At 42.2% G+C, this 27,382-nt stretch overlaps 1 protein-coding gene across 8 annotated transcripts in view; it reads left to right on the forward strand.

Annotated features, from left to right (window-relative positions):
• WASF1 (WASP family member 1) overlaps nucleotides 1-27,382 on the forward strand; it is a 234,296-nt gene that overhangs the window by 78,347 nt on the left and 128,567 nt on the right. The window contains exon 2 of one of the 8 annotated variants that reach the window (XM_050951387.1): nucleotides 12,026-12,103. The exons of 5 other annotated variants lie outside the window; for them this stretch is intronic. The gene's annotated coding sequence lies outside the window, so the exon portion shown is untranslated. Of the gene's footprint in view, nucleotides 1-12,025; nucleotides 12,104-25,071; nucleotides 25,259-27,382 lie in introns of those variants that run through there. 2 more of the 8 variants (XM_050951390.1, XM_050951385.1) reach the window with 2 other exon arrangements.

The following is a 27,382-nucleotide window of genomic DNA, read 5'->3' on the forward strand; positions in this document are numbered from 1 at the left end:
GTGTGATATTATAAAGCTGTGCCTTTGAAATCTCAACAGATAAGCACTTTAATTAGGTACATCAATGAGAGAGCCCAACAAATCCCCAGCATGGTTGTTTAGGGAATTCCCTTGATTCTGATTTAATTTACAAGTTATTTCACCGTATAATTTCAAGTGTATAAAAATTACATTAAACCAGCCTTTTTTTAAAGTTATAGGCAATTGAATTTCATATCGTGCAATTGAAAAATCAGTTCATTTTAATTTTTTATCATTTGGACTCGATCTCTAGTTACTCTGTATAGTTAGCTGGATGCAAAATATTCAGATTAGAAAAGCAAATATAAACAAAACCATTAAGCATGCACAATGCTTCTCTCTATCTTTCTCTCAGTTACGGCCATTACATACTCAGTCACAAGGGAGAGCTACAGTGGATCTATTTTATAAACAAGCTTATAATTATGGGTTTTTTGGTAATTAAATAAATACAAAAATATTTTATTACATTAAAAAGGGCTGCCATATATTATAGCTTTAGCCAACAGCTGTAATATAGGAAAATGTTAGTAGTTAGGTTTGCAAAACTGTTGTCACTATAACCTTCCGTTTTCAGATACACAGAATATTATGGGGAAAAAATTCCCTTTAGTCTCAAGATTTCCATGCTTGGCTTCAGCCCAAGTGTGATTTTTAAAAAGAGGAAAAGGTGTGGAAACTTTCAGCCAAATTTTGGTGTTTGACATGGATTGTCTATCCATTTTCAGTTAATTTAAATGCCTTTATTTCTAGTTAAAACAAAACCAGCTGATGACTAAAACTTGAAATTTTTTATGTAAATAGTTCTGAACAAGGAGTACAGTCTTCGATAAGCTTGGAGGGGAGGGCCGAAATATAAATTTGAGAGAGAAAAATCACTTCTGAACATGCTCAGTAAACATCTGCTATGACTTTTAGTAAAGCCTAATGAACTCTCTGTGACAGCACATATCTGGCAGGGAAAGTCTTTGTACTGTCCTTTTTCTTTCTGCATCAGGAGAGATGCAAGGGATGTAGCTCTCAGACTGTTCAGGGTGATACTCCTTTTACTCTTTTGCACCTGACTCCTGAGGCTTGTTGTCTACAAACCTCTCCTTGTTTAAGACATTTCTCACACCTGTTTAAAATACCTTTCCTGGATTAAATGATTAATCCTGTAATGTGTGGATAGGATCACTTTGAATATGGATTTTAATGCATATGTAAATACTACAAACTGATATTGAATATGTATGAGAGGATTGTTAAAAGAACAGAACATTTATTATCCTAACTCTTACAGTGAAAACCCAGTATAGAGAAATGAGAGATGTTGAAAATGTGCATTTCCTTGACACTAAACTTAATAAGCAATTATACAAAACAAATGAAACCAAACATTGAGGTTTCTCTGTAACTTGCTTACAGTGCCAGCTCACAAGGTTCCAAAGACTCTTCGGGCTTCCACAGAATTCTGTGTTGCTATAGCATCTTTTATCTAAAGATCTCTGAGCACCTCCCAAACATTACTAATTAAACCTAATAAAACACCTGTGAGCTAGGAGAAGTATTTACCCCCATTTTACAGATTAGGGAGCTAAGGCACAGAGATTTTTTGAGGGCTGGGATAAGAACCCAGGTCTTTTGACTTCCAGTACCCTAATCATAAAATGATTCTTCCTTCTTATTTTCTGTCTAAGAGAATTTGATCGCTGATCCCTCTTTCAGCTAGCTGCAAGGTTCTAGGTTATGGAATAGTGTTGACCTGAACATTAGTTTTGTGGAGAGGATGTTCAAATAGTGGTGAGATCCACTCAGTTAGTTGGATTCAGGAAAGGAGCATTTATCTGCTGGGATTTCTGGCAGGATCAGATTTCATGCCTATAGCTCAGATACAATCTCTATTTCTGTCGCAGGAGGAATTGTTGTAAAGGGAACACTTCCTGCCGTCCCATTAGATATAAAATCATCCTTGAAGTTATAGCTGAACAAGGAACATTGGAGGAGCATCTTATGAAAACAGAAAGGTTCATTTTACAACTGATACTGGCCTAAAGGTGTGGAGTCTACATATAAGCAACTGGATGACCTAACAGAAATAGTTAATAACATAAGAACGGCCAAACTGGGTCAGATGAGTGGTCCATCTAGCCCAGTATCCTGTTTTCTGACTGGCCAGTGCCAGATTCTTCAGAGCAAATGAAAAGAGCAGGCAATCAGCTAGTGATCCATCCCCTGTCATCCACTCCCAGCTTCTGGCAAACAGGGGCTAGTGACACTCAGAGCATGGAGTTGCATCCCTGACCATCCTGGCTAATAGCCATTGATGGACCTATTTTCCATGATCTTATCTAGTTCTTGTTTGAACTTTGTTATACTTTTGGTCTTCAGAACAACCTCTGGCAATGAGTTCCACAGATTGACTGTGTTATGTGAAGAAGTACTTCCTTCAGTTTGTTTTAAACCTGCTGCCTATTAATTTCACTGAGTGACCCCTGGTTCTTCTTTGAATGTGGGTGCTCCACTTCAGGTGATTGTGTGCCTTGCACGTCTAGTTGGAGAATTTCAACAGCCGTACCTGGCTGGGCCGCACATACACTCTCCCCAAATCACGACTGTAGTGGCAAGTAACTAGTGCCATGTGGTTTCTTCTCTCCCTGCCCGCCCCCAGTTCCGTCTCAACCACCCTTGCTCCAAGTCAGAGCTCCAGCAGTGCGCTTGTTCACTTTACCTGAGATTTAATTTGGTTAGATTAGTCAAATAGTTTAGTGTAGTTAGGTTAGTTGGTTAAGAACCTATTATTTCTTTTTCTCCTCGTTTTAAAAAACAAAAACAAAAAAACCCACCCTTTTTCCTTTTGTCCTCTTAAGGGATGTTATTTTTCTCAGAATGCCAGGATCGCCTGGCCTTAAATGCTGCTTCTCCTGTTGTGAGGCAATTCAACTTTCTGACAGACACTTGCAATGTGTCCGGTGCCTGGTGGAAACCCATGTGCCCCAGAAGTGCACCCATTGCCACAGTCTTAAGACCTGGGCAAGGAAAGCGAGGGACCTTAAACTTAAACTTACCCTAATGGAGAAGTTCCTCCATCCCGCCTTATACCTGGGCTCGCAAACTTCTCCTGCCACCCTATTACCGCAAGTGGCTTCCGACACCCCCCCGCCCCCCTCCTTAAGGACATGGAAAGAGGAGAGCTAACACTCCCCCTATCAAGACAGCATCAAAGAGGAAACATTCCCTGACTCCATCCACTACATCGGTACTGACCGCACCATGGCTTAGTACCTTTGAGTCAGCAGGGACCTCTGGTACCAGTGGTACCTTCACAGTCGGAGACGCTAAGTTGGCAGGCTCTGAGAGGGCAGGCAGAAGACCACCTCCTCCGCCTCAGCACCTGCAGCAACTCTGCAGTACAAAGGCAACAGCACCACCTGCTGGCCCTATGTTGAATAGCAGAGACACTCCACCACAGATTGTCCTTGGCATGTTCTCTGTTGGCTTCTTCCCCTGTCACAGGGGCACATAGGCACTCTTCACCATAAAAGCAGCAAAGAATCCTGTGGCACCTTATAGACTAACATGCATCTGAGGAAGTGGGTATTCACCCACGAAAGCTCATGCTCCAAAACGTCTGTTAGTCTATAAGGTGCCACAGGATTCTTTGCTGCTTTTACAGATCCAGACTAACACGGCTACCCCTCTGATACTCTTCACCATGATTCACAGTACCACCAGCTGCCTCTTCCGAACAGAGCATTGAGGAGACAGAAGTTTTAGCTCAGGAGGTAGCTCCTGCCACCTGCAATTTATTCTCACCGGATGAGACTATTATGTCCCTTACGCCTACTGCTGGAGATGATTTCAGGAATTTCCAGATAACCCTAGAGGAGGTCTCCGAGTGAAGTCACGAGCTCTTGGACATACTTCATGTGTCCACCTCCTCCAAGATTGCCTTCCGATTAACTCAGCAATCCTGGAACCCTCCACAAACATCTGGCAGACCCCAGTTACCATCCCGCCCACATGTAAGAAAGAGGAGAAAAAAATTACGTCCCTTCAAAAGGGATGGAATTTCTATTCACATATCCTCAGACAAATTCATTGGTAATTGATGCAGTTAACGAACGGGGCAAACAGCATTATTCTAGATCCACCCCTTATGGTAAAGAGTGGAAAAGACTGGACTTACTCAGCTGCAATACCTATTCATCAGCGATACGGATTGCCAATTATGAAGCCCTTATGGCGAAGTAGGACCATGTAAACGATTCCAAATTTTCTGACTTTATTGACTACATACCAGAGGACAAAAGAGAGCAGTTTACATTGCCCATTTCCAAGGGCCACCTCTTGCCTAGAACTGCCCTTAAAGCCCCTGTGGGCTCTGCTGACATGGCGGCAGGCTTCCCTAGGAAGGTCCAAACCACAGTAGAGAACCTTCCATTCAAGGGTCCAAAGCTGTTTGCCACCAAGACTGACAAGTCATTCCATTTGTTGAAAGTTTCAAGGGCCACGCACAGGTCTCTTGGCATCTATACATCTGCAACAAAATGCAAACAAGGCAGGCATTATACATCGCAATGTCCCAGACAGGTCCCGTACACACAGCAGCCGAGACAATATGGTAACCAGAGGCATAGACAGAGACTGCCCAGACACAGACCAAGCTCCTCCCAACCCACCACATCTCAACAATCAACCTCTAAACAGCAGATTTGAAGTTTTAGTCGAGGGCTTGCTAAATCTCCCTCAACTTTTGCTGCCACCACTACCTCCCACCAACCATCCCTTTACCAATCATCTAATAACATTCTATCCAAACTGGCGAGCCATCTCTTACAACAGATGGGTATTGGTAATCACCAAGACCAGCTTTGCCATCCAATTCCTCCCCATCCCTCTTCCCCGTGCTTCCTCCCCATCCCTCTTCAGGGACCCCTCTCACGAGCCCTTCCTGAGTCAGGCAGTGGAGTATCTCCTACAACTGGGCACAGTAGAGCCAGATCCAGTGCATCACAGTGGGAAGGGCTTCTAATCCCATTATTTTTTAACCCAAAGGAAGTCTGAAAGATGGAGACCCATCCTCAATCTCAGGAAGCTAAACAAATTAATCACAACACGATTCAGGATGGTTACGTCAGTTACAATCATTCCAGTTCTGGAACAAGGGGATTGGTTTGCAGCCCTCCACCTGCAAGAGACATATTTTCACAATATTATATGCCCTACTCACAGGAAATTTATTTGGTTTGTACTGGAACAGGACCATTTCCAATATACAGTACTATCCTTTGATCTCTCCACAGCCCCCTGAGTATTTTCAAAGTCCTTGTTGTGGCAGCAGCCTAGCTTTGCAAGAACAGGGTCATGATATACCCCTCCTTAGACTACTGTCTAATCAAGGCTTACACTCGGGCAGAAGCTGTTGCAGTCACACACCAGACAATGTCGCTCTTCACCAGTCTCAATCAACAAATAAATGTCCAAAAGTCCACACTAACGCCAGTCCAGAAATTGGACTTCATTGGCGTGCAACTAAATTCGCTAGAAGCAACAGTGTCATTACCTCTTCAGAGAATCACCACTCTAACGAACCTCATCAGTACCTTGGTGCACAGCCCAAGGATATTGACTAGGACCTGTCTTCAGCTACTATGTCACATAGCGGCAACCACATGTGGTGAAACGTGCCAGACAGCACATGCACTGCTTGCAGGGTTGGTTCAAGATGGTGTTCACACCGCACAAACACAATTTGAACAAACTTCTGAGTATGCCAATGAAGGTCAAGGACTCACTACAATGGTGAACTAACCTGTACAACGTCTGCCCAGGTGTCTCTTTCCTTCAGCCTCCTCCTGAGTTGATTAATCACAATGGATGTCTCTCTACTGAGGTGAGGTGCTGTAAATGTGCGGGACTCACCCAGCAGCGCCTCCTGCTGGTCATCTGTGGGAATTAGCTCATCAGCCCTCTGGAGTGTCCTCTGCAGGCCAGTGTCCCCACATACAGCATACTCACCAACTGGATCTTACTGGCCCTTCCCTTCCTTTCCAGGACAGGTTATCCTATTTCTTGCTTGCGCGGCAGGCCATCACCTCAGGCAAATGTGTGCTAAGTATGGCGAAATTGAGAAATAAATTGCAGGGTATATTCATGTGCCCTTCTCAGTCTCTCCTCAGGGACGCCTCTCATGAGCCTGTACTAAAGCAAGAAATGCAGACTCTACATTCTGTGGGTGCTATAGAAGTAGTGCCTCTGCGTCCTCAGGCGTAGGGAGGTTTATTCTTGATAGCTTTTAATACCCAAAGCCAGAGAGGGGTCTCAAACCCTTTCTAGACTTTCAGAACCTAAAAAACGCATCAAGAAGTTGAAGTTCCATATCATAGACTTTAAGGTCAGAAGGGACCATTATAATAGTCTAGTCTGACTTGCACAACGCAGGCCACAGAATCTCACCCACTCACTCCTGTAATAACCCCCTAACCTATGTCTGAGCTATTGAAGTCCTCAAATCAGGGTTTAAAGACTTCAAGGTACAGAGAATCATCCAGCAAGTGACCCGTGCCCCACGCTGCAGAGGAAGTCGAAAAAACCCCAGGGCCTCTGCCAATCTGCCCTGGAGGAAAATTCCTTCCCAGACCCAAATATGGCAGTCAGCTAAACGCTGAGCATGTGGGCAAGACTCACCAGCCAGACACCCAGGAAAGAATTCTCTGTAGTAACTCAGATCGCACCCATCTAACATCCCATCACAGGCTGTTGGGCATATTTACTGCTAATAAGCAAAGATCAATTAATTGCCAAAATTAGGCTATCCCATCATACCATCCCCTCCGTAAATTTATCAAGCTCAGCCTTGAAGCCAGATATGTCTTTTGCCCTCACTGCTCCCATTGGAAGGCTGTTCCAGAACTTCACTCCTCTGATGGTTAGAAAGCTTTGTCTAATTTCAAGTGTAAACTTCTGATGGCCAGTTTGTATTCATTTGTTCGTGTGTCCACATTGGTACTGAGCTTAAATAATTCCTCTCCCTCTCTGGTATTTATCCCTCTGATATATTTATAGAGAGTAATCATATCTCCCCTCAGCCTTCTTTTGGTTAGGCTAAACAAGTCAAACTCTTGAGTCTCCTTTCATAAGACAGGTTTTCCATTCCTCAGATCATCCTAGTAGCCTTTCTCTGTACCTGTTCCAGTTTGAATTCATCCTTCTTAAACATGGGAGACCAGAACTAAACACAGTATTCCAGATGAGGTCTCACCAGTGCCTTGTATAATGGTACTAACACCTCCTTATCTCTACTGGAAATCTCAAGACCGAATTAGTTTTTTGCACATTGGCGGCTCATAGTCATCCTGTGATCAACCAATACTCCGAGGTCCTTCTCCTCCTCTGTTACTTCCAACTGCCATGTGTCCCCAATTTATAACCAAAATTCTTACTAATCCCTAAATGCATGACCTTGCACTTTTCACTATTAAATTTCATCCTATTACTATTACTCTAGTTTACAAGGTCATCCAGATCTTCCTGTATGATATCCTGGTCCTTCTCTGTATTGGCAATACCTCCTAGCTTTGTGTCATCCACAAACTTTTTATTAGCACACACCCACTTTTTGCGCCAAGGTCAGTAATAAAAAGATTGGTCCCAAAACCGATCCCTGAGGAACTCCACTAGTAACCTCTCTCCAGCCTGACAGTTCACCTTTCAATATGACCCATTATAGTCTCCAATTTAACCAGTTCCTTATCCACCTTTCAGTCTTCATATTGATCCTCATCTTTTCCAGTTTAACTAATAATTCCCCATGTGGAACCATATCAAATGCCTTACTGAAATCGAGATAAATTAGATCCACTGCATTTCCTTTGTCTAAAAAATGTGTTACCGTCTCAAAGATGATCAGGTTGGTTTGGCACGATCTAACTTTTGTAAAACTATGTTGTATTTTGTCCCAATTACCATTGACCTTAATATCCTTAACTACTTTCTGCTTCATATGGTATCCCTTGCTACTATTATCTCTTCCCTATATCTAGGAGACGGTATGCTGCCCTTAACTTCCAAGATGCCTGCTTCTGTGTGATGATCCATTTTGGTCAGAGGAGGTTCCTGAGGTTTGCCCTTCAGTCTGCCATCGGCATTGACAGTTTTCACCAAGTACATAGCAATGGTAGCAGCTTTCCTCCACCAGAGAGATGCCCACACATATCCTTACCTGTACAGTTGGTTGATTCAAGGTCGCATCATATGTCAGGTAGAGGCCATTATCCCTCATAGTCTGTTCAGCATCCTAGGATTGAAAATAAGCAAAGAAATCCATGTTATCACTTCTACAAAAAATAGTTTATTGAAACAGTCCTATACTCAACAAGGCCTTTGTGCCTTCTCCCAGATTCCAGACTATATGGAACCTCTGTGCATCTCTCAAGGATTAGTCACAAACCACAGTGAGGAATTTTCTCAGGCTCTTAGGTCACATGACTGCATGTACATATGTGACCCCTCATGCCAGGTGCCACCTCAATGTAAGGTAGGCAAGGCTCAAGTCAATCTATTGCTTTCAGATTCACCATGTAGACAAGCTGGTATGCACCTCAGACAGGGTGTTGTCATCTCTGAGCAGGTGGATGAGCCAAGATGATGTTTGTGAGGGAGTCCCCTTCTCTCTACCTCTCCATTATGTGACTTTGTTAATGGATGCTTCAGTCATGAAGTGGGGAGTGTATTTGGGTGATCTTCTGACTCATGGTTTGTGGCCTGCCCATGAAGCCAGGTTACACATAAATGTTTTTGGGTTGCATGCAGTATTCTGTGCATGTCAGTAGTTCCTGCCTCATGTGCAGGGCAAAACTATGTAGATGCTCACAGATGTGAACAAACAAGGAGGTGCCTAGTCAGACTATCTGTGCACAGAGGCAGTCAAACTGTGGAATTTCTGCATACAGAGCTCAGTCACTCTCACGGTCTCATTTGCCAAGTACTTAAAATGGCCTGAAGATCACTTGAGTAGATTCTTCATCTTTGACCATGAATGGTCTCTCAATGTGGCCATTCTAGCTTTGGTGTTTTGTGTAGAGGGTTTTCAGATGGTGGATCTGTTTGAGATTTGGCAAAACAGGGTCATGGTCCTGGGATGGGTAGCAGTTGTGGGTCAGTTTCAGATGTGTCCTGTTCCATGGAATGATCCTTATAGCTCCACCCTGGCAAAGCCAGCTGCGATGGTCTGACCTGCAAAAGCTCTCTACTTAGGAAGCTTTTCTCTTGCCACTAACCAGAGACCTCATAACTTGGAATCATGAGCCCGTGCAGCGCTGACCCCTCAGGTGCTACACCTCACAGGATGGTCATCAGTGGTTAAATGCAGAGAAGACACACAGTGAGGTGGCAGTCCAAAATGTCCTCAATAGTATAAAACCTTCCACTGGAGAGGCTTACCTTAGTACATGGAAGCACTTCTCCATCAGGGTGACTTCCCTTAATGTGTCACATGCTCAAACTAAAATTCAATCAATTCTGGACTCTCTCTCTCACATCTTAAGGAGTCAGGTCTAGCCCTCAGCTTCATTAGGGTGCATCTGGCTGCTACCTCAACTTTTCATCCTTGAATTGATGATGGAACTATTTTTACTAATCCAATCACAACCAGGGTCCTGAAAAGTCTAGATAGATTATTCCCACCCATTCTGGATCTAGCACCACCTTGGGACTTGAACTTAATTTTTTCTGCCCTTATAGACACCCCATTCAAGCCTTTCGCTTCCTGTTTGCTTCTACACTTCTTAGAAAAGGTGGCCTTGTTAGAGGCCATCACCTTGGCTAGGAGAGTGGGAGAGCTAAATGCACTTGTCACAGATCCACCATATATACCATTTTCTACAAAGATAAACTCAGTTATAGACATAGATATAAGTTTTTGTCAAAGATGGTATCTGATTTTCATCTGAACCAGTCTATATACTTACCTGTTTTCTTCCCAAAGCTGAATGCTGACAAGGATGAATGAAGGCTGCATGCGCTGGATGTGTGGAGAGCTTTGGCTATTTGCCTGGACAGGACAAAAGCCTTTTGGGTTTCTTGGACTATAACACGGTTCAAAGAAAAACTAGATAAATTCATGGCGCATAGGTCCGTCAAGGCTATTAGCCAGGATGGGCAGGGATGGTGTCCCTGGCGTCTGTTTGACAGAAGCTGAGAATGGGCGACGGGATGGGTCACTTGATGATTACTTGCTCTGGTCATTCCCTCTAAAGCACCTGGCATTGGCCACTGTCAGCAGACAGGATACTGGGATAGATGGACCTTTGGTCTGACCCAGTATGGCTGTTCTTATATTCCAAGTTCTACCTCCTCCATAACAACATGGAAGTATCTACAATATAATGGACAAATGCAAACACAAAGAAGGGGAAAAATTACTCCTCTTAACTGGTGGTCTTCAAGATGTGTTACACATGTCCATTACACAACCTGCCCTTTTTTTCCCCAGTGCATCAGAGTCTACTGTCAGCATTCTGGTGTGAGGGAACCAAAGGTGGGGTGGGGTGGCTTCCACCCTTTATACCCTCTGTTCGGAGCATGAGGAGCCAGGGTGTGAGCCCCATTACTGTTACCACTGGGGAGAAAACTCTAGCATGGGCACATTAGCTGCACACACACCTACAATGTAATGGACATACGCAACATGTCTCAAGGAACAAGTTATGAGAAGGCGAGTAACTTTTTTCCCCTAATTTATTATTTTTTATTTTTAATTTATTATTTATTCCCCTAATTTATCAGTTCATAAAAACTACAAAAGCTGTAAGACTAGCCCCTCCAGCTATAAAGGACACTAGCTTTTCCCAAAACCTACTTTTAAGATAGTACACTATGAACAGAGAGTCATATTTGAATTATCAGGGGAAGGAGTCCCTCATTCAGGAATTGGTCATTTTGTTCTAAATGGGCAAAAAAATCAATCTGCTATTCATATCTGTTCTTCATGTGTTTGGGACTAGCAGCCAAACAACAAAGTTGATGAGTGGGAAATCATTCAGCAAGGATAATGGTGTCTGAAGTTTTCTAAAAAAGTGAGCATGGCCTACAGGATTGGAATTCATGAGATGTGGGTATTGTTCCTGGCCCCTGCTGATCTTAATACTTAAGCTTACTGGGCTTAAAACTGTGTGGTGTTGAGCTCTCTCGACTTGTGTTGAAATTGAGTTGAAAGCATTCATCATCTTGCCGGATTGGGCTGTTAATCTCTGTATTTCAGTTTCCCAATATATAAATTTGAATGTTTACCTCCCTCTTAGAGCTGTAGTGAAGCTTACTGCCTATAAGCATTGATGTCCTTAGATGAAAGGTAGAAGTGCAGTGTATGAGGTCCTAAGCCAGCAGTGGGACAGCTAGGTGGTGGGTATCATGTAGAATTGCAAAGCTGTGGTTTGTAGCAAATATATAGAGCTATGGGCTTTTGCTTAAGATATTTTGCCACCTGACATCCTATTCAATACAGAAAGTGTGTGGTTATTGCATGGGAATATACAATTTTGGTTTTAACAGCATGTTTTGATGTGGTATTACTTAATTGTGCCCATATGTCTTATGGATCCAAATAACTAATTTTTCTAGTGTGTACACTTGAGTTGTTGTCTTGAAGCTGTTTTTAAAATAAATCCCTTTCGTGCCATTCTTCTGTGTATGTTCACCACTGTGCTTCTCAAAAGCAAAATGAATGTAATGATGCCGCTGAATGTAATTGTAAGACGTACACTGGACAACCATATGGATGCTGTTTTGATGCAGTTATGTTCTATGTTTGTTTGGCACACGCTAGATTAATAGTAGTCAATGAGCGTTGTGTTAGCCATTATGATGTCATTAGAAGTCTATTAGTATTGTAGTAAATGAAGCAGTTCTTTATATTCCAGTGTCAGTCGAAGTCTGTGGAAATGAGGTTTATGCAAGCATATCATATTGAGATACAATGTGCTGTATATTTTGTTAGATTTGTTTCATCTTCTTTGTCATTTAGATGACTGTGCTCTGAAGATCCTGCTACAAATAAGTGATCAAGTACAGATGTCTTCAGCCATGAACAGTTTTTTGGATGGTATTCTCTCAGTGCTGCTGTGTTGCTAAATATTTCTTTGAGATCACAATTTGTATAGGAAATATATAAATTATTCTTTAATCCAGTCTGTCTGACTATCCTGTACTGTCAGCAAAATCTACATTTACTGTTCAATTTCTCCTAATTTTCATTCCAAATTGTATGTAAACTGGAGCGAACCTAATGAGTTTTTATGTTTTGCAAAATGGGTCTTTTGAAATGGCATCTTCTGTAATAACAAATGCAAGCATGTTCTGCAGGATTCAAATAGCAAGTTTGAGTAGCAATTTTAACTTTGTAAATACCTTTCTAACTTGTCATACTAATAAAGATTTTTAATTTGAATCCCCCTCACATATTTACCTAGACTAGAGGCTAAAGGAATCCTGTCTTAAATCAAACACATGTGGCTACACTTGGAGGTGTGCAGCGCTGGGAGTTACAGCTGTCTTCGTACAGCTGTGTAGAGACAGCGCTGCAGTGTGGCCACACTGACAGCTACCAGCGCTGCAGTGTGGCCACAAATTTTAGCATTGCAGCGCTGTTGGGAGTGGTGCATTGTGGGCAGCTATCCCAGCGTTCAAGTGACTGCAAGGTGCTTTTCAAAAGAGAGGGGTGAGGGGGAGCGAGGGGGAGAGAGAGAGAGTGGATTTTTGGAGCTGTCAGCTCCCTGCCTTGCAAGTTCTAAGGACTGGAACATACACATCACCAACCTGCGATCATTTTAAAAGTTTCGAGCCCTTCCCCCACCCCTCTCTTATTCACTAAATGCAAATTATGCACTCTGAGCTCCAACACAGACTCCCCCCTCCCTCTCCGCCCTGTGGCTTCTCTCCTCAAGCAAACAGCTGTGAACATTCCAAAGCAATTCCCCTGCCTCTTCTCAAGCAAACAGGAGCTGTGTTTGTTTTTTAGATAAGCAGCTCCGGGGAGCCCAATCTTCCGGTTTATTGTGAACAGGCATTCTGGGATACCTCCTAATATCCTGGAGGCCAATTACAGCACTTTTGGTGGCCACACCTGTGGAGCAGCGCTGCATCACCAGCGCTGCAATTGTTATACCCCAAGCAGACCAGGTGTACAGCCAGCGCTGCAGCCAGGGAGTTGCAGTGCTGGATGTGCCTTGCAGGTGTGGACAGTTACTAAGTTGCAGCGCTGTAAACCCACCAGCAGCGCTGCAACTCTCCAGTGTAGCCATGGCCACAGTTTTTAAAAAAAAAGGTGTAGGTGGAGAAGCCCCAGTCGCTGCAAGATCAGTAATTGTTTAACTTTTTCACATCTAGTCTGTTAAAATTTGTCAATGTACAACATGTAAATAAAATTTTCAAGTTGGCAATAATAATAGACTTTCCCATTCTATGATGCAAACGTAGTGTTTTTTGTTGTTTAATTTTTCTAGTGTGTACAGTTCAGTTGTTGTCTTGAAACTGTTTAAAATAAATCCCTTTCATGCCATTCTTCTGTATATGTTCACCACTTTTTTTTTATTCCAGGGATATTTATTGCAAATTCTGGCCTGATACTATTTTGTGATAAAGGTGATGGTTTAAAAAAAGTCTGATTAATGTGTAATTCAAAGGTGAAGAGCTAAGAATTTTTTTCCCAAAGAAAATGGCAATCCCTCCTCCCTACCACCTCTTTTTAGATTTTTTTTCTTAAAATAAGGTTCTAACATATAAAGCACAAGATGGAGTACTAGCTGTATTTGCTAGAAGCTACCAAATCACACTGGGAAAAAAATTACTGTCTCATGAAGCACCTATCTATAATGTGTCGTTGGGGGGAAAAAGCTGCATTTTCATGGGGACTTCAATCTGAGTGACATATGCTAGTGGTCTCCTGCTGGCAGCACTAAAACATCCTCTGAATTTCTAAAAATTATGGATGACAATTTCTTAATTCAGTGTTGTATCCAACATAGGGAAATTCTAGATTAGACCTCATAATGACAGATATAGAGGAATTGATTACAGAACTAAAAACTAGTGGTAGCTTAGGTACAAGTGATCATGACTTGATTACATTTGTTATGTGCAAACAGAATAAAATCCAAACAAGGGTTGTGTGTGTGCGTGCGTGCGTGTGTGTGTGTGTGTATATATATGAGGGTTTTAAAACAGCTCTCGGGACTGTTAATGTTGATTTCTTCCAATGCATCTTGTAACACTAGGGAAGTTTCAGCGCACTGGAAGAAAGCTAATGTGCTAATAATTAAAAAGGGATACATAGGTTAACGAAAAATAGATCTTGTGAAACTAACAGTATCTTTTTTTTATGAGACTACAGATTTGGCTGATAAAGATAATAGGGTTGATGTAATATACTTAGAATTCTGTAAGGCATTTGATTTGGTCCAGCACAACACTTTTGATTAAGAAACTAAAATAGTACAAAATTAATACAGCACACACTAAATGGATTAAAGACTGGATAACAGAAAGTTTCAAAATGCAATTGTAAACAGGGAATCATCACTGAGCAAATGTGTTTTTAGTGGGGTCCTGCAGGGATTGGTTCTTGGCCCTATGCTTTTTAACATTTTTATCAGTGACCTGGAAGAAAATATAAAATAATTGCAGATAAAGTTTGCAGATGACCACAAAGATAAGGAGAAGGTTAATAATGAAGAGAACAGGTCACTAGTGCAGAGCAATCTGGATCACTCCAGTAGGTTCCTTATGTGAACCTTATGCATTTTAATATGACCAAATGTAAGGTCATACATCTAAGAACAAAGCATGCAGGCCATACTTACAGGATGGGGGACTCTATCATGGGAGGCAGTGACTCTGAAAAGAAGTTGGGCATCATGGTGGATAATCGGCAGAACCTGAGCTCCCAGCAGGATTCTTTGGGTAGAAGGGCTAATGTGATTCTTGGATGTATAAATGGGAATATCAAGTAGGAATAGAAAGATAGTATAATTTCTGTATTTGGCACTAATGTGACAGCTACTGGAATAGAATATCCAGTTCTTGCGTCCACAATTCAAGAAGGATATTGATCAATTGTTTGCAGTGTTATTGTAGCTGTGTAGGTCCCAGGCTATTAGAGACACAAGCGGGAGAGGTCATATCTTTTATTGGAACAGCTTCTGTTGGTGAAAGAGACAAGCTTTCAAGATACACAGAGCTCTTCTTAGGTCTTGGAAAGTACTTGGCTACACTTGAGAGTTACAGCGCTGGTGGTGGCTTTAGAGCGCTGTAACTCACTCCTCGTCCACACTGGCAAGGCACATAGAGCACTGTATCTCCTTGGCTACAGCGCTGCATGTACTCCACCTCGACGAGAGGAATAAAGAGAACGGAGTGCCAGTGTAAACAGTGATTAATCTTACTGCGCTGTAACTGACCTCCGGAAGCTTCCCATAATGCTTTTAAGTAAAGATAACACTCTTTGTTTTGTTGTGATGCCTCTCTTTGTTTTGTTGTGAACTCGGGGCTCCCAGAGCTGCTTGTCTAAATAACAAACACAGCTACTGTTTGCTCGAGCTGAGGCAGGCAAGGGGATCCCTTTGGAACATCCACAGCTAGTGTTTGCTTGAGGAGAAAAGCAGCACGGCGGGGGGGGGGTGTCCATTTCGGAGCAGCTGCTTATCTGGTCTGTGAGCGGAAAAAAACAAAGAAGGCTATTTGCATTTAGTGAATGAGAGAGGGGTGGGGGAAGGGGTCGAACTTGCAAGGCAGGGACCTGACACAGTGTCAGCTCCAAAAATCCACTCTCTCTCCCCCCACGCTCCCTGTCACACTCCACCCCACCTCCCTCTTTTGAAAAGCATGTTGCAGCCACTTGAACGCTGGGATAGCTGTCCATAATGCATCACTCCCAACACCGCTGCAAATGTGGCCACGACAGTGCACTGGTAGCTGTCAGTGTAGCCACACAGCAGCGCTTTTCCTACACAGCTGTACGAAGACAGATTTAACTCCCAGCGCTGTACAGCTGCAAGTGTAGCCATACCCAGAGTGTCAGGCTAAATAGAAGGTGGAACTGATTGTTTAGCATAAGTAGTTAACACATATTTTAAGAGACCATTCAAGGTGAAGTGGCCAGTTAGCACCTCTGCAGTCATAGGACAAAAAAAGGGGGATTAGTGGGTTACAGATTGGATTTATGGTTTATTACCACAATGTCTTTATTAAGAACATGATTTCTAGTGTTTAGTTGCAAAATTATTAATTTCAGCTCCCAGGCTCCTCTTTAGAAGTTGTTGTGCAGGTTTCCTTTAAGGATGAGGACTGAGAGGTTGGATATGGAGTGATCGTTTTTATTTTTAAATGTTCACCCACAGGTGATGCAGTGTTTTTATCTTTTATCATTTTTTTGTGAGAGTTCAGTTGAGAGAGTAGTGATTGTGCCAAACCCCCTCTTCTGGCCTTCAAACAACTCTGCAACCTCTCCAAGCTCATCAGAAGCAAGCTCCTGATAGACCAGGAAACACCAACTCAAAGTGGCACCAGACCCTGCAGTAACAACAGATGCAAAACCTGCAGATATATCCCCACTGTTATGATGATCGATACTCCCCACAGCACACCTTTCAAACTCATATACATGCCTGTCACAACATCAGAGGGGTAGCCGTGTTAGCCTGGATCTGTAAAAACGGCAAAGAATCCTGTGGCACATTATAGACTAACAGACGTTTTGGAGCATGAGCTTTCGTGGATGAATACCCACTTCGTTGGATGCATGTAGTGGAAATTTCCAGGGGCAGGTGTATATATGCAAGCAAGAAGCAAGCTAGAGATAACGAGGTTTAGTTTAATCAGGGAGGATGAGGCCCTGTTCTAGCAGTTGAGGTGTGAAAAGCAAGGGAGGAGAAACTGGTTTTGTAGTTGGCAAGCCATTCACAGTTTGTTTAATCCTAAACTGATGGTGTCAAATTTGCAGATGAACTGAAGCTCAGCAGTTTCTCTTTGGAGTCTGGTCCTGAAGTTTTTTTGCTGCAGTATGGCCACCTTAAGATCTGCTATTGTGTGGCCAGGGAGGTTGAAGTGTTCTCCTACAGGTTTTTGTATATTGCCATTCCTAATATCTGATTTGTGTCCATTTATCCTTTTCCGTAGAGACTGTCCAGTTTGGCTGATGTACATAGCAGAGGGGCATTGCTGGCATATGATGGCACATATTACATTGGTGGATGTGCAGGTGAATGAACCGGTGATGGTGTGGCTGATCTGGTTAGGTCCTGTGATGGTGTCGCTGGTGTAGATATGTGTGCAGAGTGGCATTGAGGTTTGTTGCTTGGATTGGTTCCTGAGCTAGAGTTACTATGGTGCGGTGTGCAGTTACTGGTGAGAATATGTTTCAGGTTGGCAGGTTGTCTGTGGGCGAGGACTGGCCTGCCACCCAAGGCTTGTGAAAGTGTAGGATCACTGTCCAGGATGGGTTGTAGATCCCTGATGATGCATTGGAGGGATTTTAGCTGGGGACTGTATGTGATGGCCAGTGGAGTCCTGTTGGTTTCTTTCTTGGGTTTGTCTTGCAGTAGGAGGCTTCTGGGTACACGTCTGGCTCTGTTGATCTGTTTCCTTATTTCCTCGTGTGGGTATTGTAATTTGAGAATGCTTGGTGGAGATTTTGTAGGTGTTGGTCTCTGTCTGAGGGGCTAGAGCAGATGCAGTTGTACCTGAGTGCTTGGCTGTAGACAATGGATCATGTGGTGTGCCCAGGATGGAAGCTGGAGGCATGAAGGTAGGCATAGCGGTCGGTAGGTTTTCGGTATAGGGTGGTGGTAATGTGACCATCACTTATTTGCACCGTAGTGTCTAGGAAGTGGACCTCCCGTGTAGATTGGTCCAGGCTGAGGTTGATGGTGGGGCGGAAACTGTTGAAATCGTGGTGGAATTTTTCCAGAGTCTCCTTCCCATGGGTTCAGATGATGAAGATGTCATCAATGTAGCGTAGGTAGAGAAGGGGCGTGAGTGGACGAGAGCTGAGGAAGCGTTGTTCCAGGTTGGCCATAAAAATATTGGCATATTGTGGGGCCATGCGGGTGCCCATAGCGGTGCCACTGATCTGGAGATATATATTGTCATCAAATTTGAAATAGTTGTGTGTGAGGATAAAGGCACAGAGCTCAGCAACCAATTGTGCTGTGGCATCAGCAGGGATACTGTTCCTGACAGCTTGTATTCCATCTGTGTGTGGGATATTTGTGTAGAGAGTCTCTACATCCATGGTGGCTAGGATGGTGTTTTCTGGAAGGTCACCAATGCAATGTAGTCTCCTCAGGAAATCAATGGTGTCACGGAGATAGCTGGGAGTGCTGGTGGCATAGAGTCTGAGTAGAGAGTCCACATATCCAGACAGTCCTTCAGTGAGAGTGCCAATGCCCAACATGATGGGGCATCCAGGATTTCCGGGTTTGTGGATCTTGGGTAGTAGATAGAATAACCCTGGTCAAGGCTCTAAGGGTATGTTGATTTGTTCCGGTGTTGGTGTAGGGAATCTCCTGAGTAGATGGTGCAGTTTCTTAGTGTATTCCTCAGTGGGATCTGAGGGAAGTGGTCTGTAGAATTTGGTATTGAAGAGTTGTCTGGCGGCCTCCTTTTGGTAGTCAGACCTGTTCATGATGACAACAGCACCTCCTTTATCAGCCTCTTTGATTATAATGTCAGGGTGGTTTCTGAGGCTGTGGATGGCATTGCGTTCTGCACGACTTAGTTTATGAGGCAAGCGATGTTGTTTTTCCACAATTTCTGCCTGTGCACATCATGTTGCATACTTCATCCAATGAAGTAAGTGCTCGAATAACTATGTGGGTAAAACCAGACAATCACTGTGCTCTTTTCCAGATATGAAGAGCTCTGTGTAGCTCAAAAGCTTGTCTCTTTCACCAACAGAAGTTGGTCAAATAAAAGATATTACCACACCCACTTCAGTTGGAGAGGGTGCACAGAAGAGCCATGAGAATGGTTTTTAACGTGGGAAAACCTGTAGTGATAGACTCAAAGAGTATAATCTATTTATTTTTGTGCCTGGCTACACTTGCAGTTGTAGAGCGCTGGGAGTTTCGGAGACCGCAGCAGGGAAAACGCTGTCTAGTGTGTACACTCTCAGCTGGAAGCGCACTGGCATAGCTACATTAGCAGCTCTTGCAACGCTACAAAGAGCAATGCATTGTGGTAGCTATCCCAGCGTTCAGCTGGCTCCAACATGCTTTTCAAATGCGGGGGTTGGGTGGAGTGTGACAGAGAGTATGTTGTGTGTATGTGGGGAGAGAGAGAGTGGGTTTTTGGGGTGCTGAGAGTGTGGCAGCATACTGTCTTGTAAGTTCAGACACTCTTCCCCCCTGCACGCCTCTCATGCTCACAGCAAGCAACATTGCACACTAATGGCTTGCTTTGTCCCGAAGCAGATAAGCATGCCAGCTGTCAGAAACCGAGCTTTGAAAGGGCATATCAGCATTTATACAGCCGATTCCAAAACAATGACAAGGATGGCCACTTGACTTAAGGGGATTATGGGACGTTTCCGGAGGCCGATCAAAGCACAGTAATGCAACACCTCTGCAGCTGCAGAGTCCAGGTGCTCTAAGTGCCTTGCCAGTGTGGAGCGGTTGGGAGTTAGGGTGTCTGGGGCTGCTTTAATGCACTCTAACTTGCAAGTGTAGCCAAGCCCTTAACAAACAGAAGATTAAGGGGTGTTTTAATCACAGAATATAAGAATCTCTATTCTATGGGGATTCTGTGGGGAACAGAAATTTCATAATAAAGGGCTCTTCAACCTAGCAAGCAGAGGTGTTACAAGATCCAGTGTCAGAACGTTAAAGCTAGACTAATTCAGACTAGAAATAAAGCATAGATTTTTAACAGATTATTTTTAACAGTCATTTGGTGGACTCTCCATCCATAGAAATTTTAAAATCAAGGTTGGATATTTTTCTAAAATATATGCTCTAGTTCAAACAGGGAAGACCTATGGCCTGTATAATACAGGTGGTCAGCTGATCACAGTGGTTCCTTTTGCCCTTATAATCTATAAATATGGTTTCGGGAAGTGCAGCTTGAACCAGAGGGAAAGAGTAGGATCTGCAACCCACTTTTTGCCTTAGTTCTGGGAGAGACCTATACAAGGCCCCTGTGCTTATGGCCAGCCATTTAGGAGCAGCAACAGATGCCTAGGGTGAGAGGTGAGCTGTCACGGCCTCAGTTGTCTCCCAACATAATTTGAAGCAAGTAGCTCTGAACTGTTTTTATCTTAGAGTTTTACTAAGATGACTATTAGACAGGCATTTATATTATGTTTCCCATATCCTGCCATCTGACTTTTCTGTACCCTGTATCCAAGCCATCATGTTTCACACCCTGACAGCCCTGTCGTCCTCCTCTTTCTTCTTATACCATATCGTTTCTTTACCTGTAATACCTCTCACTCCTCCAGCCTCAAGAAATATCACTTACAACTTTATACATACTACATATAAAAGCACACCCTTAAATAGAACTATTGTGAACACTTTCAGAACTAACTAGGGTTACCATATGTCCTGTTTTGGATGGGACAGTTCCATTTTTTAAGCCCTGTCCTGAACGTCCTGAGTTTTTTGTCAAAACTGGGCATTTGTCCTGCTTGCTCTTGCCAACTGATGATTAGTTGGCAAGAGCAAATGGGGCAAATGCCCAGTTCTGCCAAAAAAGTGGAGTGCAGCCCCCTAACAGGGCACGGAGGAATATTCAGGGTGGCGAGAGGCAACACCATCTCTGTGTGGTGGGACTCAGGTGAGTGGCATGGGCCAGCCCCGCATGGCGAGGCAGCTCGGGTGAGGGGTTCAGGCCAATCCCGCATATGGGGGGAGGAGAGGACTTGGGGTAGTGGAAGGCTCAGGCAAGCAGCTTGGGCCAGCCCCACATAGTGTCTTGTTTTCTCTTTGAGAAATATGGTCACCTTACAGCTAACTGAATCTACCACCTGATCTTTTGTTGTAATATTTATTTCATTCTTCTTCCTTTCCATCTCTGTTGTCTTTAATTGTCGCATTGTGTTTATATTTTATATTATAAGCTGTGTGGGACAAGCATCAGGCATCTTTGTCTATAACACACCTAAACATGACAGGTGCAAGATGAAAAACAAAGAGAAAAATTGTGGTAGTGCTTATTCGTGCTATAGGAAAAAGTTAGAAGGGGAATGCACTGTTTCTTGATTGAAGGAAAAACAAAAGCCTTACTTTGGATCCCATGTACAAAGTAAAGGTTTTTTGCATTAAAATATGAAAGTAGATAGTCTTTTGCTCAGTCACTGTTTCTGAAATGTATTATAATATGGTGGTTGAACTACAGTTGCAATGCAGCTGTGAGGATAATGGTGTGAATAAAACATGTTCCTGCAAGCTGCTGGTGTATAAATGTATAATTTTTTCTTTTTTTAAGAATGGAATGTTTTTTCATAGCAGATAAAAGCAATTGATATTTTAGTATGTAGAATATAGGGTGACCAGATGTCCCGATTTTATAGAAACAGTCCCAATATTGGGGGCTTTTTTTGGTAGGGGCTTCTATTACTCCCCACTCCCTATCCCAATTTTCACACTTGCTATCTGGTCACCCTAGCAGAACACATTAGCTAAAGCTGACATAGCATGAGTTGTGCAATTGATAAGTGTAAGAAAATGCTGTCTTTTAAACTGCTACCGAGACTCTCATATGTCTGAGTAATCTGGATCAATATTCAAAAAGCCTCCTGGATCCCTCACAGTTAATTAATCAATCCTTTATAGGGGGTGGTGGGGATGCAAGCATGGGTGACCAGATAGGCCTTGCAGCATGACATGAGCTGAACTCTAAAAACAGGGACACCTTGCTGAAAACACCCTGTTTCTAGCCCCCTCCTAACTAAGGAGCTTCTAATTTAAGAACCTCATCTGATTACAACTGCCCAAATCTCTGAGGTATACAGAACCCAAACTATATAGCGTTCTAGGTTAAAGCAAACACCTGAAATTGGATCGGGGAACAAACTAAAAGCCAGTGTAGGAACAGAAAGGAAACTAGAAGATGTACTGCAATTGGATCATAAGGATATCAGTAAGCATCCTAAGATAGGTCCCCATCAGAAGCTCGCTGTTGTTTTATTTATTTATTTATTTTTGTTGTATAGGGACACAGCACTTCTAATCTTGTCTTTTGGCCTAGTGTCTACTATACATGCAAACTGATTAGCCACCAGAGTATACTTATTCTGTTTGTTCAACTGATGAAGAACTATTATTTGGAAGAAGTCAAGAGAGATCAATGTATTGGACTTAGTCGAATATGTAAAACCATTTCAGATCTCATCCTGCACTTGAGTGTATGGCAAGTGTATTCACACCTTTGAATTCTAATGAAAGTCAAAGTTTTCCTCCTTTACATACGAGGCAAAGAAATTGTGTCCAGAATGTTTCAGACAAGCTGTTAATGCTATCCCAAAGGCCTCAACATTATCCCTTACATTTTAGGCCTGTTTCTTTGCTACATCTAATAATTCATACTGTGTCTGCCTTACAGCACTTCAGCAAAGATCCTTGTCAGGATCTCTTGCAGCAAGTGTTTAATGATCTTGGTTGGCTAAAGTACTGATATCCTTTTCTGCTGAAAGGAGCTATTACTGTCTCAAACTCATAGTTTTTCATAGCTTCTAGAAACATCGTCTCCTTTATAAAGTTTGTCGTTCTCATAGACTTGCTGTGGAAGGTGGTAGAGAGACAATGATAATCTGTAGCTGTCTAAAGAAATATAGGTTAGCAGGAGTTTGCCTAATTCTCCCCCCTACATCCATGTCACCATAGAATTTTGCCGAGTGACTAGTGCCAAGTCCTTCTCTACCTTGTTTCCTTTTAAAAATAGTTCCTATATATTTCAAAATACTTCTTGTGGGTAACAAAGGCATTGAATTTTACTCTATCATCAATCTTCCTCATCTCTCTCATGTTAAATTTTGTTGTTTTTTTCCTCCCATAAACAGGATTTTAAATGCTTTGTTAATCTACCTGTTCAAAATAAAACGTGAAACCTCATGCTGTTTTTTTCATTCAACATACTACGATATCGTGTTTGTTAAAACTGTTATAACACTTGTGTTCTTTTACATTTGACTTTATTATCTTATAATTGAATATAGTTTGTGGAAAATGCTAGAAATGATAACACTGAAGCTGAAGTTCATGCAACATGCAACAACAGTTCATATTTTATCTACTTTGCTCTGTCTTTGCACCTCAACCGTAACTTGCAGGGATTTCCATTAGGAGAAAGAGTAACTTGTCTCTGTGCCAATTCAATTCTTAGCTTCTCTGCTAATTAGTATACTAGTTTGACATCACCAATGTCCATCACATAAAGCCTCTGACTAGACATTTAAAATAATGGTAAGTTTTGGTGACTTACCAACCTGTGTTCCATTTTTAATTACTCGTTTATTTTTGAGTTGGTGATCACATGTAAACTTATCTCCAGCTTTCTTAGCCTCCACTCCCATTTTTTTAATGGGATAGCTTCTTGAAGATCATCGAGTTAATTAAAGCTTGTTAATTAACTATCCTGTGGAATGGTAGGTAATTTCAAGTTATATCTGTCCCATAAGAGATATAGTTTAGTTTCAAGTTAACAGTACCACATGTTGTAATCTTCAGAACTTTACCAATCAGTATGGCTTAGACATCTAGTTGAAACAGGAGTCTAGATTTACGTGTCCTGTCTGAATGAATAAGGATCTGATATTGGTGTGTGTAATCATGAAATAGAAAAAAATGAAAAGAACTACATTTTAAAAAGTCATCTTTATGGACAACTTGTTTATCTAGTTTCAGGACAATAACTGTGAAAATGACCGACTTCTAAACTTCAGAAAAATTGGGTTCATGTATGAAACATCAGCTAACCATTAACTAGCTGTGCTAACTCATCTAAAAATAGTACATAGCTCTACCTGGCCATTATCTGGGTTTTATGCATTGACAAGCAGGTTGGTAGAGGCTGACAGGATACATTTTAAACTGTCAGGAGTTCAATAGAGTACTGTCAGGTTGTTTAATCATAAAAATTACATTTTTCCTACCACTTCAAGGAGTTTACTAGTCAGAATAAATTCTTTTATTGACACTTTTGATCTTAGTATTTGAAATAATAAAATTAAGGATGAATACTTTATAAATGAAAAGTATTTAAACTATTTAATGTAATAATATGGACATTTGCACTGTGCAGAATGTTTTGCAACCTGTGGGTTGCTAGACTAGTTCAAGGAGCTAAGGGGCATAGAAGAATAAATTTAGGTGCAGAAAGTTGCAGATCCACCCAAACATGGTGTGCTGTTCACAGGGAAAGCAGCAGGTGCCTTCTCAAAAGCCAGCCACTTTCCCTGCCAACTTCTGTTGTCACTGTTAACATAGCTGTCTGCAGGAGCTGCTCAGAAGACAGACCACGCATCCAAGCTTCTAGTCTTCGTTCCCACGACAATGAGCTCTGCTCATTCTGTACACCTAGCAACTGGTAACGTTGTGAATGGAAGAAGGGATTGAGAATATGAGCTGCTAGAGCTGAGTTGAGATGCAGGGAAGAAGTGAGTAGTCAGCAAAAGCATGTGAAAACAAAAATTACACTAGGAAAATAGAAAAGAGGAGAAATGAGAAAATTGACCAAAAAAAAAAGTGCTGGTTCATGACAGAGTGCCAAGAGACGTTCTTTGAATAGTGTCCCTATGGCTACTCCGTTTCAGATGCACATGCTCCTCTAGAGCCCTGGTTAGGAGATTTCTAGCTAGCAGCATCTGTTTGGCCCATACATGCCCCGTCATGACAGACACTACAGCTATATAGGGGTGTGCAGGCAAACGACCCTTAGTTCCTTCTCTGCTGCCCTGCCTAGAGTGTATTCGGCGTTTTCTTTTTCTTCAAAATTAGTTTATAGTTGTAAGTTACTGTTTAATGTTTAGTATAGTTAGTTTTAGGTGAGAGGATTATTTTTCTCTCTCTTTTCCCCCAGGAGACTTGTCTGTACAATTGATATCCTCAGTACTGAGCGTGCATCAGCACCTGGCATCTGCAATGCATGCAGTATGCACATCATCACCAGTACTGTTGGGTCCAGCTATGGCAACCTTGGCTGTGGTCTTGGTACCAGGGTCCTTTGTGGTACTTCAGGAGTTCTGATATTCAAGGGACCTTGTCAGGTACTGAGCATCTCTTAGTATTGAGACCTCAGTCTCTGAGTGGCCATTCCATGGAACAGGAGTCTCCTCCGTTCTCATTGACTGTCCCACCCCCCAAGAGCTGGATGTGGAGGATGACATTTCCCAACTGGTCGTCTAGGTTTCCATGAAGGGTTCTCCTACATGCCTTTTTGGGAATCCGCCTTCCTTCAGGGAGGGCCTTGCGGGTCACCAAGGGTGGTGGAGCCAACCTTGTATACAATCCCTGCTTCCTTATGGACTCTTGCAATGGCCATATTGGGACCCATGGGATTCCTACGATTGGCTGATATAGAAGGGTTATGGGCAGCTCAGCATAATCTATTTTACCAAAACAAAAAACATTCTTATTAAAAAAAAATTGCATTCTTAGGTGGTCAGTGATCACCTTGACCATTTTATTGATGTATTTCATTACTATCCTCTGCTTCTTTCATCAGTTTCTGCCTGTTTGACTTTTTGACCTTAATCCTGCAAGCTGTTTTGTACAAGTGGATTCCTGAACCCATGTGAAGCCCATTGAAAGGGTCAGCCTGTGAAGACTAGCTTGCAAGATCAGGGCCTGTAAATTCTTGGGGCAGGGATTCTGCCTTCCCCTACTGCTACCCTAGGGTTCTCACTCAGACATCACAGTAAGGGACAAATTTTGTTTTCTGTTGTGGGGTTGGGGTCTCTTGGGGGCCTCTAACCCAAACTGCCTCCCCCATTAATTTGTTGTTTTTTTCTCTTTTTTTAAATGATGTCCATATTGGGCAACTACAGACTTTTTGATAATCCTTTGCTATGAGAAGGTCAGGGGAAAGAACTAAGGATAACAGCAAAGGTCTCCTAACACTATGTATGTTGTAAAGATCTCTTATTTCATACAATAGATTTTAAAATTTTAAGGTGCCATGTAAATTTTATTTCAGACACTTTAGTGTTTTGTCTGGTCAAATCTATTAAGATATATAGACTACTAACGTGTGAAAGACTGATGCTTTGGTTGATTTTTACTGTAGCAATGAATGTCTGAATGAATTGTTACCTTTAAAATGTGTATGTCTAGTGTGAAGGTGAGTGTCTTCATACTTATCTTACTGAAAGTCTGTTATTGTAACTTATATGTTTACAGTAGTGATTGTTAGGATAGTTTTATATCTTCATATTTGAGTTCATCTGAAATTATTTTTTATATTCCTTCATAGTTTTTCCTACCTTTCTTTGGGCTTTTAAAGATTATAATTGAGCTACTTTGCATCATTTCAGTCTGCCTGCCTAATATGATTAAAATGAACTGTTATGAAAAATACATCTGATTACACTAAGAGCTCTGTACAGATCTGTGGTTTACAAAGTTGTCATTATATTTTGCAATTCCTTGTACATACCAATTCTGCTATGTGGCTGCAATACAATACCCAAACCTAGCCTCCAAAACATGCTACAACATCTACCAGTGTTTTCAAAAGATCTGAGCTAAAACATGCATGTTGATGACAAAGGAGAACAAGTAGTATGTGACACTGACTGAGAAACTGGTGCTTTCTTTCCCTTATTTAGGGGAAGAAATTACTACGGCAAGGAAATGTGAATAACTCTTACTATTCCTTCCAGGCATTTCTAGTTTATGATGGTTAGCAGGACAGCAAGGGCATATTAGTTTTACCATTGATTTGCAGACATCACTGCTTGCTTTTAAACTTGCTAATCAGCATATCTGTTCTTCGGGGTGGTTTGGCTGTATTATGTTTAATAATAATTTAGCTGTGTAACGTCACTCAGGGAAAGGATAATAATAATGAGGCATTCTTTTCTATACTGTGACCCATTTTGCAACAGTTTACAGGAATGGTTGCGGAACTACCCTCTTATGTATCCATAGAGAAAGTTAGGGTGATTGTGATCCTCCGGGACAGTTTGCAATCCCTTAGGCTGAGAAACCCGCATTCTAGAATAAGCTCCGTCAGGTGGAGGCTGGGTAGAAGAGCAAGTTGCAGAAACTGAAGAGACCTATTAATATCAGTAGTTCATTGCTTATTTATTTTTCTGTTTTTTTATTTGATAAATATGAACTGATCTTAAACTACTTACCTTAGGTCAATGAATCTGTGCTGCCTGCTGCAA

The sequence above is a fragment of the Gopherus flavomarginatus genome, chromosome 4, assembly GCF_025201925.1.
Source record: "Gopherus flavomarginatus isolate rGopFla2 chromosome 4, rGopFla2.mat.asm, whole genome shotgun sequence".
Taxonomy (NCBI): Eukaryota; Metazoa; Chordata; order Testudines; family Testudinidae; genus Gopherus; species Gopherus flavomarginatus.